Here is an 11087-nt window from a genome sequence, read left to right on the forward strand (position 1 = left end):
CGATTACATTATAATAATGGGCTTATCAAATATTTATTAATATTGAGTTATTATTTTTTTTAAACACAGTCTTGCTCTTGTCGCCCAGGCTAGAGTGCAATGGCACCATTTCAGCTCGTTGCAAACTCCACCTCTTGGATTCAAGTGATTCTCCTGCATCAGCCTCTCAAGTAGCTGGGATTACAGGCGCCCATCACCATGCCCAGCTAATTTTGTATTTTTAGTAGAAACAGGATTTCACCATGTTGTCCAGGCTGGTCTCGAACTCCTGACCTCAGGTGATCCACCCGCCTCAGACTCCAAAAGTGCTGGGATTACAGGCATGAGCCACCACTCCCGGCTGGAATTTATGTTTTATTGTACATAATATTTATTTTTTGGATGATTGGGTAACAATGATGCCAGTTTGATGCAATCTCCATATGAAATGCCCCCAAACACAGTATCATTACCTTAAAGATTAGTAGAGATATGCATGTATTTACATTGCAACATTTACAGAAACCACATTTAGAAGACAGAGCATGCATATGTTCATGTGGAGTCCTTGACTGTATTTCATCTTACATTAAGCCAGGAGAATGTCTACGGTTATCTAGCGAGCTGGCCTGCTCATTAAATGTCCTGGAGGTGCACTTTATCCATCTTTTGGTAGGACCTCTGCTATATTCCTACCTGTGTCCCTCCCACTTTCCTAGACTCCTGAAGAAGTTTACAGCTTATAAGAAAATGTTCTTGCCCTTCTGTTAACAGTGCACCTGCCCAGTAGACCAGATGCCCAGGGGTCCTGCCCCTGCCAACCAAGTTTTCTCATTTACCAGGCTTGAAGTTGAGGCTGTCTTTAGTGACATCAATACAAATGTCTCTGTCATTATTTACTTGTTTCATGGACTTGATTCAACTAACATGTATTTATTACCCTTTATATGCCAGGCCATCTTCATGATACTGAATATTAAAAGATAAACAAAATGAGGACTATTTTTGCAATAAATTTGAAGTCTATATCAAAATTATGTAGAAACACATTAACAGAGAATTAAGTCTATGTTAAGAACAAGAAAACCCTAAAAATGATTTAGTGTATTGGGAGGCTGAAATGGGAAGATCACTTGAGGCCAGGAGCTAAAGACCAATCAGTCTGGGCAACATAGCCAGACTGTATCTCTACAAAATAAATAAATAAATAAATAAATAAATAAATAAATAAAGCTGGGTGTGATGGCATGCACCTGTAGTCCCTGCTACACAGGAGACTGAGGTGAGAGGATTCCTTGAGCTCAGGAATTTAAGGCTGCAGTGAGCTATGACTGTGCCACTGTACTCCAGCCTGGGTGACAGAGAGAGATTCCATCACTAAAAAATAGAAAATAATGGCTGGGCGCAGTGGCTCATGCCTGTAATTCCAGCACTTTGGGAGGCTGAGGCGGGTGGATCACCTGAGGTCAGGAGTTCGAGATCAGCCTGCCCAACATGGTGAAACCCCGTCTCTACTGAAAATACAACAAGTAGCTGGGCGTGGTGGCAGGCACCTGTAATCCGAGCTACTTGGGAGGCTGAGGCAGGAGAATAGCTTGAACCTGGGAGGTGGAGGTTGCAGTGAGCCAAGATCGTGCCACTGTACTCCAGCCTGGGTGACAAGAAAAAAAAAAAAAAATTTGATATTGTCATGTGTTGCTAAATGATGCAGCTATATTCTGAGAAATGTGTCATTAGGTGATTTCATTGTATGAAAATCATAGAGTGTATTTACACAAACCTAGATGCTATAGCTTACTACACACCTAGGCTATAAGGTATAACATATTGCTCCGAGGTTACAAACCTGTACAGCACATTACTGTACTGAATACTGTAGGCAGTGGTAACACAATGATAAGTATCTGTGTATCCAAGCATAGAAGAGGTACAGTAAAAATATGGTGTAAAATATTTTTTAAAAATGAGGCCATGTGCGATGACTCATGGTTGTAATCCCATCACTTTGGGAGTCTGAGGCAGAAGGACCGCTGGAGCCTAGGAGCTTGAGACCAGCCTTGACAAGATAGGGAGACCCTGTCTCTACAAAAGTTTTTGAAAACTAGCCATGTGTCATGGCATGTACTTGTGATGTCATCTACTTGGGAGGCTGAAGTCTGAGGATCGCTTGAGCCCAGGAGGTTCAGGCTGCAATGAGTAGTGATCTTGCCACTGCACTTTAGCTTGGGTAACAGGAGCAAAACCCTATCTTAAAAGAAAAAAATATATATTAAAAAAAATGGTACCATGAATGGAGCTTGCAAAACGGCAAGTTTTTCTGGGTAAGTCAGTGAGTGAGTGGTGAGTGAATGTGAAAGTCTAAGATATTACTGTACACTACTGTAGATTTTATACACATTGCACATTTAGGCTATACTAAATTTATTTTTCAAAATTATTCTTCCTTCAATAATAAATTAACCTGAGCTTACTATAACTTTTTTACTTTATCAACTTTATAATTTTTTCAAATTTTCTACTCTCTTGTAATAACACTTAGCTTAAAACACATTGTACAGTCAAACAAAAATATTTTCTTTCTTTATATCCTTATTCTAAAAGCTTCTTTTCTATTTTTACATGTATTTTTTACTTTTAAAGCATTTTTGTTAAAAACTAAGACATAAGTACACACATTACCCTAAACCTATACAGGGTCAGGGTCATTGATATCATTGGCTTCCTCCTCCACATTTTTTCCCATTTCAAGATTTTCAAGGGCAATAACACACATAGAGCTGTCTGTCATCTCCTGTGATGACAATGGCTTATACATCCTGAAGGATCTGCCTGAATCGGTTTTACAGTTAACTTTTTTCTTTAATAAATAGTATACTCTAAAATAACAATTAAAAATATAGTATAGTAAATATATAAATAAGTAACATTTATTATCACCAAGTTTTATGTACTGTGCATAATTGTACATACTATACTTTTAGATGACTGGCAATGCAGTAGGTTTGTTCACACCAGTATCCCTACAAACATGCGAGTAATGTGTTGCCTTGCAACATTATGACAGCTATGATATCACTAGGCAATAAATTGTTTTCAGCTTCATTATAATCTTTTCTTTCTTGCTTTCTTTTCATCGTCTTTTTTTTTTTTTTTTTTTTGTGAGACACAGTTTTACTCTGTTGCCCAGACTGGAGTGCAGTGGCTCGATCTTGGCTCATTGCAACCTCTACCTCCCAGATTAAAGTGATTCTCATGCCTCAGCCTTCCGAGTAGCTGGGATTACAGGTGTAATTACAGGCATAATTACAGGTGTGCCACCATGTCCAGCTAATTTGTGTATTTTTAGTAGAGATGGGGTTTCACCATGTTGGCCAGGTTGGTCTCAAAAACTTCTGACTTCAAGTGATCCAGCCTCCTCGGCCTCCCAAAGTGCTGGGATTACAGGTGTGAGCCACCACACCCAGCCCATAATCTTTTGTTTTTTCTATTAACAAGTCGTCCCACTTTTGTTTTCCATTTATCATGCTCATTTTTGTCAGAATCATAGCCTGCTTCTTTAAAATTGACAACCAAGATTCACTGGCAAACATCCTTTGTCCTTGGACCATATAATCCCAGCTTTTGCCCTTATGTGGGGTTTTTTTTTTCCTCCCAAGCCCACAAGTTTCCTGGAGCCAACTTTTGCAGCTCAAAATTGTTCACATGATTTTATACTTTATGGCTTTGAGTCATGAACACTTGTACAATGTTGTTTTGCCACTTTCCATTTTATGTGGGGATTATTTCCTCCTGGAATACTCCTTTTGTATTAGCCAAAGGAGTGAAAGTTTGTGTTGATTTCTTAGATGGTGCATGGAGGGTTGTGGACATATTTGAGACACAGAGATGGACAGATGGCAAGATGAAGTTGTCTTTTGAGATAAGAGGATTGAGCTCTGAAATGCCCAGGGTCCAATCAGCCTCAGGTGTAATTCTCCCTTCGTGCTTCCATAGGCCAAGAGTAGCTTGAGGGGGATGCAGAGCCTGCTAATGTATAAGGTAAGACCAGCCAAAGGCTAATGTCTGGGGGGTGTGGGAGGGGCTCCCAGATCAGGCATTCTTTTCCTCAGATGGGGATTCTGGCCTCCAGAGGAGGTGCTTGGTGAGGGCCCAGCCCTCACCAGCCACTCAGATCACCTGCCTCAGCACCTGCCTGTCACTCAGCACTTTTAACAGGTGAGAACACCCCTTCCGCCATAGACACACTTGGTATTATCACTGAATCCTCCACCCACCACAGTCCCCATCCAGACATCTTGCCTCCCTCATCACTTACCCTAATATTTGGCACCCACTTCACACTCGCCCTCTTCCAACAAGCCTCAGCCCCCTGATTCTGCAGCTCCTGAGGTCCTGTCATTCCCCCCACTTTGCAGAACCAGCCCCTCCACCCCAGCAGGAGACTCCAGCTGGAAGAGGAACCTTCTGAGCCGCCAAGGGAGGGGCAAATCTAAAGGGGAGCACCAATATTGAAAGCAGGAGCCACAACTGATGGGGATAAGGGTCCCCAAACTCCAGAGCAGCCTGGCCAGGGCTGGGGCTCTCAGGCAAGTACCTAAGACTGCCCATCATCACCCAGAACACCTCCTGAGTCCTGAGGATGAGGGGGATCTATGGGCAAAAGAAGCTATAGGCAGCAGCATCTTGAGGTCTAGAGAACAACTGGATTTGTTGAGTGAGATTCTGGACAGTTGGAGTGTTGGAGCCAAGAGTGCAGGCAGCCTGAGACCAGGCCAGAGTTTAAACTGCTGTCACAGAGGGGACCTAGACAGTTGATTCATCCTGGTGGATGCCCTGCCTCCTCCCCAAGGTTTACCCGAATGTTCTATCCAACTTGCCAACCCCTCTGCCATCTAAAGGTCAACAACTTGCCTATCTCTCCACCCTGCCCAGCCCAACATACCAGGAAGAGCAAGATAGCAACTAGACAATGAGAAAGTGCCAGAGGAGCTTCAGCCCCTGTCCCTGCCTGCAGACCTGCCGTCTCTGCAAAATACCTCATCTGTGGATGCTACAAGCTCCTCCTCAACGAATCTCAAGTCCTAGCTGTCCTAGAGGCTGACCAAGAAGTCATTTCTCCATCTCAGTCCTCAATAGCTCCTGCAGACTCAAGTAGTGGAGGGGACCCCGAACACTCTCCTCTCACAGAGTCCTTAATCCTTTATCCCTCCCCTCCCTACAAGGCAGCCAAAGATTCTAGAGCCCAGGTGAGCCCCAGTTCCAGGCTCTCCACTGTGCCCACCCAGCCCAGCCCTCCAGAAAGCCCCCAAATTCCAGCCCCCACAAAGTCCAACTTTGATATTGCCCAGACAGCCCAGCCTCTTGATCCTTCCCCAGATTCTAGTTCTCCAGAGAACCCCAGAGCCCAGCCTCCCAAGGTCCTGCTAGTAGAGCACACTCACCTCCAGTCACTGGAAGAACTGGGAGGCCTGAATTCTGTCACCCACAGGCAACCAGCAAGAGCCCCAGGCCAGGAGCCAGCCTAGAGTGGCTGATCTGAAGTGCTTTGACAGTTAAGGATCAAGGGTTGGGAGGAGACTCCTGTCCTTCAATAAAGCCACAAGAGTCAGAGGCTGGTTTTTCCTGGTGAATTTCTCTAAGGCCCTTTCTCTAAAGGGGAACACAACCTACCCACCTTTCACCCTACAAGGCAGCCTCTTTAACTGGCTCCTAGAAGGGAGTTCCAGGAAGCCCCCCAATACTCTAGGATCCTTACAGCCTTACAATTCCTCTGCATTTGTGTCTTCCATCTTGGCTAATGCCTCCACCAGCTCAAAAACAAACAAACTTTATTATACTTCACTATTCATTTTATATAAGTGTATAAAAAGTTAGCAGCCCTACCCTCCGTTGCCCTCAGGAGCAGTCTTTGAAACACCTTCTTCCCTGCTGTTCTTAAGAACTGGGTGGATCTGATTGCCCAGAGAGGGCTCTACCTTTCCCCAAGGTCGCACAGCCATGAAGTGGGACAAATGGAGGAGAGGGGAACTAGATGGGCAGGCAGCCCCACAGCCCCACACTTCTCTTCTTGGAGTCCTGAGGGACCTAGGCCTCAACTGCATGGGAGAACTGAAAGAAGGGAGAGGGAGTTGTCAGGCCTGCAGTGCACACAGAGGGAAGATGGTTCTACAAGCGAGGAGGTGGATCCCTAGCCCTGACACCCTCAGCTACAGGCACAGCCGAGTGCCTGCCAGGCAGGTGCCCCCAGCCCCTCCTGCAAGTCCTTCTGAGCTATCAGAGGTGGTGGCAGCTGCTGTATACAGGAAGCCAGCACCCGGCAGTCCTGGGCAATGGCAGTGGCTGCAGTGGGCCCTAGTGTTACCAGAAAGGAGTCCTGATCCGGACCCCAAGAGAGAGCTCTTGGATCTCGTGCAAAAAAGAATTCAAGGCGAATCCATTGAATAAAGTGAAAGCAAGTTCATTAAGAAAGTAAAGGAATAAAGAATGGCTATGCCATAGGCAGGGCAGCCCCTAGGGCTGGTGGTTATCTTTACGGTTATTTCTTGATTATATGCTAAATGAGGGGTGGATTATTCATGAGTTTTCCAGGAAAGGGGTGGGCAATTCCCCTGGAACTGAGGGTTTCTCCCCCTTTTAAACCATACAGAGTAACTTCCTGACATTACCATGGCATTTGTAAGCCATAGTGATGCTAGTGGGAGTGTCTTTTAGCATGCCAATGCATTATAAATGCATTATAACTAGCATATCATGAGCAGTGAGGACCACCAGAGGTCACTTTCATTTCCATCTTGGTTTGGTGGGTTTTGGCCAGCTTCTTTACTGCAACCTGTTTTATTATTAATTATTATTATTATTATTGTTGAGACAGAGTCTCGCTCCGTTGCCCAGGCTGGAGTGCAGTGGTGTGATCTCAGTTCACTGCAACCTCCGCCTCCTGGTTTCAAGTGATTCTCTTGCCTCAGCCTCCCGAGTAGCTGGGATTACAGGCACCCACCATGCTCAGCTAATTATTATATTTTCACTAGAGACGGGTTTCACCATATTGGCCAGGCTGTTCTCAAACTCCTGACCTCAGGTGATCTGCCCACCTCAGCCTCCCAAAGTGCTGGGATTACAGGTGTGAGCCGCTGCGCCCAGTTGCAACCTGTTTTATTTTGCAAGGTCTTTGTGACCTGCATCTTTTGTGGACCTCCTATCTCATCCTGTGACTTAGAATACCTAACCTCATGGGAATGCAGCCCAGTAGATCTCAGCTTCATTTTGAAGCGGCTACATTGTCTGCGGTATATACCCGGGGTTTGTTATCCGGTGCCAGGAAAATTTAGGACACAGACACACATGAGGAGTTTAGGAGCAAAGGTTTAATAGGCAGAAGAAAAGAAAATAAAACAGCTCTGTCTGTTGAGAGAGAGGGAACTTCTGAGAAGAAAGACCTGCCAGCAGTGGATGGGCCAGACTTTATAGTCAGGTTTGAGGAGGCAGTGTTTGATTTACATAAGGCTCACAGATTGGTTCGATCAGGTATGATGTTTTCATAGTGCTTGTGGTAAGGCTGGTTGCCCCCATCCTAATCTTATTATGCAAATAGGCTTTCCAGTTAACCAGCGCCATCTTGTCTGCTCCTTACTGTACAGAAGAAGGGAAGATGGGCCAGGTGCAGTGGCTCAAGCCTGTAATCTCAGCACTTTGGGAGGCTGAGGCAGGTAGATCACTTGAGGCCAAGAGTTCGAGACCAGCCTGACCAACATAGTGAAACCCCGTCTCTACTAAAAATACAAAAAAAAATCAGCCGGGCTTTGTGGCCCACACCTGTAATCTCAGCTACAGGTGGGGGAGGAGAGGCTGAGACAGAATAGCTTGAACCCAGGAGGTAGAGGTTGTGGTGTGCCAAGATGGCGCCACTGCACTCCAGCCTGGACGACAGAGTGAGACTCCATCTCAAAAAAAAAAAAAAAAAAAAAAGGGAAGATGGAGCCACCATATTGAACATGATTGGCACAACTGCCAATCTGTGTCTGCAGCTCGATTTTACAGGCTGCTCTTTGTTAGAAAGAAAAAGTAATTTGGGACTGCTTTTCATTAAAAGGACAACCTTCCCGAAGACTTCCGTACCCTCATTATCTGCCTAAGTAATTTCTTCTTAACTCGTTTATCAATTTTACCCAGCCCCTATTCAAGATGGAGTCACTTTGGTTCAAAGGCCTCTGACACCAGTGTTCAGATGAGCTGCTACTCCTCCAGAGGCAACTTGAAGTTGAGGGTCTGTGGTGCATGGGCACCCACCTGTTCCTTGCTGCTGGGTGGGTAGGTTTCCGCCTCCATCTGTGCTTCTTCCGAAGCTTCTGCACTGGTAGTTCCAGCGCCACAGCCAGGAGCAGGGTGGTCAGGATGGAGAAGTCCACATGATAGCAGTAATGCCCCCGAGACAGGGCCCCACTGGAGCTAGAACTGGTGGGCATAATAGTGCTGCTCTCATTTACAGAAGGGGCCCCTGCTGTGGAGGTTTGTCTCAAGGCTGGGCCTCAGCAGGCCCGCAGCAGAGGCAGCCCCAAGGCCAGGGTTCGCCATGGGCTGGGTGTCTGGTTGGCAGCACTGAGGAAGGGGCTTCTAACACTGTGCCCCTCCTACTGCATATCAGGACCGGAGTACCTGTGGCGGGGCACCTGGCCTGGGTATCTTTGACCTCTCTCAGATTTCTGGTCCATGCCCCTCCTCTATTATAAATCTTATGGGACCACGGTTTTATATGTGGTCCATTGTTGACCAAAATGTTGTTATACCGTACTTGAATATAATTACTTGGAATTTTGGGATGGAGGATGAAACCAACATTATTGTTTTATAATTTTTAAAAATAAACTTTCATATCATTGATTCCTCTAAAGAAGACTTACATTGGAGAGGAGACCATGTCGCTCTGTGTGTCCACCCGTGCCCATTGTCCTTCCCTGTCCAAAGACCTCATCTATGAACGACAGCTGAGTGTTTCTCTGCTCCTAGGGCCATTATGCTTTACATCATGTGACTCCTGCTTTCCTGGGTCAGCTGACTCAGTTCAAGGATTAACCTTTGAGACAAAGATAGCTAAAACCCTAGCTATCAGCCCATGAAGTGTTACTAAACTCTGCCCAGCAAGAATGGTCAATATTGGATGTTGACTAACCATAAAGCAGATCTCCCTTGGGAGTTTGGAGGGAAACTTAAGTGAGCAGAAACTAGAGACACATTGAGGTTTCAGAAGTCACAAGACAGTAAAAGCTAACACAGACCTTGAGTTGGAGAGAAGACAAGTGGAGAGAATAGTTTTGGAGGATACAGAGTTACAAGCAGAGACTGAAATCAACCCACTTACAAGTTGGGAATCCTTGTCATAGAAAGCTGCAGAAGTTTACTGCTGAATGGATCTTTGCAGATGTTGCTGTTGAGTGGAAGAGCTGCTATCAGTCCTCTGCATTGTGTGTTCTCAATGAGCTACAGTTCCAGCTGCCCGCTGAGTAGTTGCTAAGACACAACCTCTTGGTTTTTACTTCCCTTCCATATCTTTAGATCTACACCAACTAAGATAACTTGAAAATGTCATGTTTTTCTCAAACCCAAATAGGATTGACCGCTAAGGGCATTTATGCATTACAAATAAATTATTTAATAGCAAATTTGTCTCCATTATCGTATTTTTTAAAAATGAGATTTTAAAATAATGCTAAATGAGTCTTACCTGTGTACATATTCTATTAGTGTTATTTGAAACCTGTTAATACTTAGTAATTATATTTGTCTATTTAGCAGAAGCAATCAATTTATTTCAGATTACCTTTAATTCAAAGAGAAGGTAAAAGTATGCATCTTTTCCAATGGAACTTGTTATAATTCGAATAATTGAAAGTGAATGGAGAGAGATAAGAAAGTTAAGGATATTATCTGAACTAATTCAATTCCAATTTTCAGTAAAACAAATTCAATTCCTGTGTAACAATCTTCTCCCTATTGATTAAAAAGAAAAATGTGACAATGAAGTGGTGAATTTGGCAATAGGTCATGCATTCTAAGAAAATAATAGTTGATCAAAATTTATGGAATCGGCCGGCACAATGACTCACGCCTGTAATTCCAGCACTTTGGGAGGCCGAGGTGGGTGGATCACCTGAGGTTAGGAATTCAAGACCAGCCTGACCAACATGGTGAAAACTCATCTCTACTAACAGTACAAAAATTAGCCAGTAGTGGTGGTGCATGTCTTTAATCCCAGCTACTTGGGAGGCTGAGCCACAAGAATGGCTTGACTCTGGGAGACGGAGGTTGCATTGAGCCAAGATTGCGCCAGTGCACTGCAGCCTGGGTGCTGTCTCTTATACACATCTAGATGTGTATAAGAGACAGATGCATATACTTCTGTATACTTTATATCACCTCTTAAATCATTATAATCTAACACAGCAAAGATATGTAATACGTAAATTATGTAAATAGTTGTTATACTGTGTTGTTTTAGGAATATTACAAGAAAAAATGCATCGATATGTGTTCAGTACCGATGCTTTTTTTTTTCCTGAATATTTTTGATCTATGGTTGGTTGAATCCATGGAAGAGGAACTCATGGATACAGAGGGCTGCTAATTGTATAATCCGACAGTGAGTGATTCACCTTTAAGATAATCTTTGGTTTGAAGGTCTTTAAGGAAAGCATGGCTTCTGCTGTGAACAATGGCTCACCCTAACTGGCCTCATTTTAACTTAATTACCTCCTTAAAGATGCTGTCTCTAAATATGGTCACACTCTGAGGAACTGGGGGTTAGGACTTTAGCATATGAATCTTCAGGAAACACAATTTAGCTCATAATAGGACCTTACTTTTCTCATCAAGAAGCTGGTATCTTACATTTCTGTCCAACTGCCTACCTTGTGAAATTTCCTAAACTTTTTCCTTATCTTCATAATTCACCACTGTTAAGTCATTTTTAAATTATGAAATGATACTCTATAGTCATCTTCTATTTCAAAAATTATTGCTGGGCATGGTGGCTACAGGCGTGAATCCTAGCACTTTGGGAGGCCAAAGTGGGTAGATCAGAACGACAGCTGAGTGTTTCTCTGCTCCTAGGGCCA

The 11087-nt window shown here is 44.1% G+C and overlaps 1 pseudogene; it reads left to right on the top strand.

Moving 5' to 3' along the window:
- Positions 1–5535, top strand: part of LOC105548868 — a 43281-nt pseudogene extending 37746 nt beyond the window's left edge.
- The last annotated feature ends 5552 nt before the right edge of the window (positions 5536–11087 follow it).

This window comes from Mandrillus leucophaeus, unplaced genomic scaffold, assembly GCF_000951045.1.
Source record: "Mandrillus leucophaeus isolate KB7577 unplaced genomic scaffold, Mleu.le_1.0 Scaffold424, whole genome shotgun sequence".
Classification (NCBI taxonomy): Eukaryota; Metazoa; Chordata; class Mammalia; order Primates; family Cercopithecidae; genus Mandrillus; species Mandrillus leucophaeus.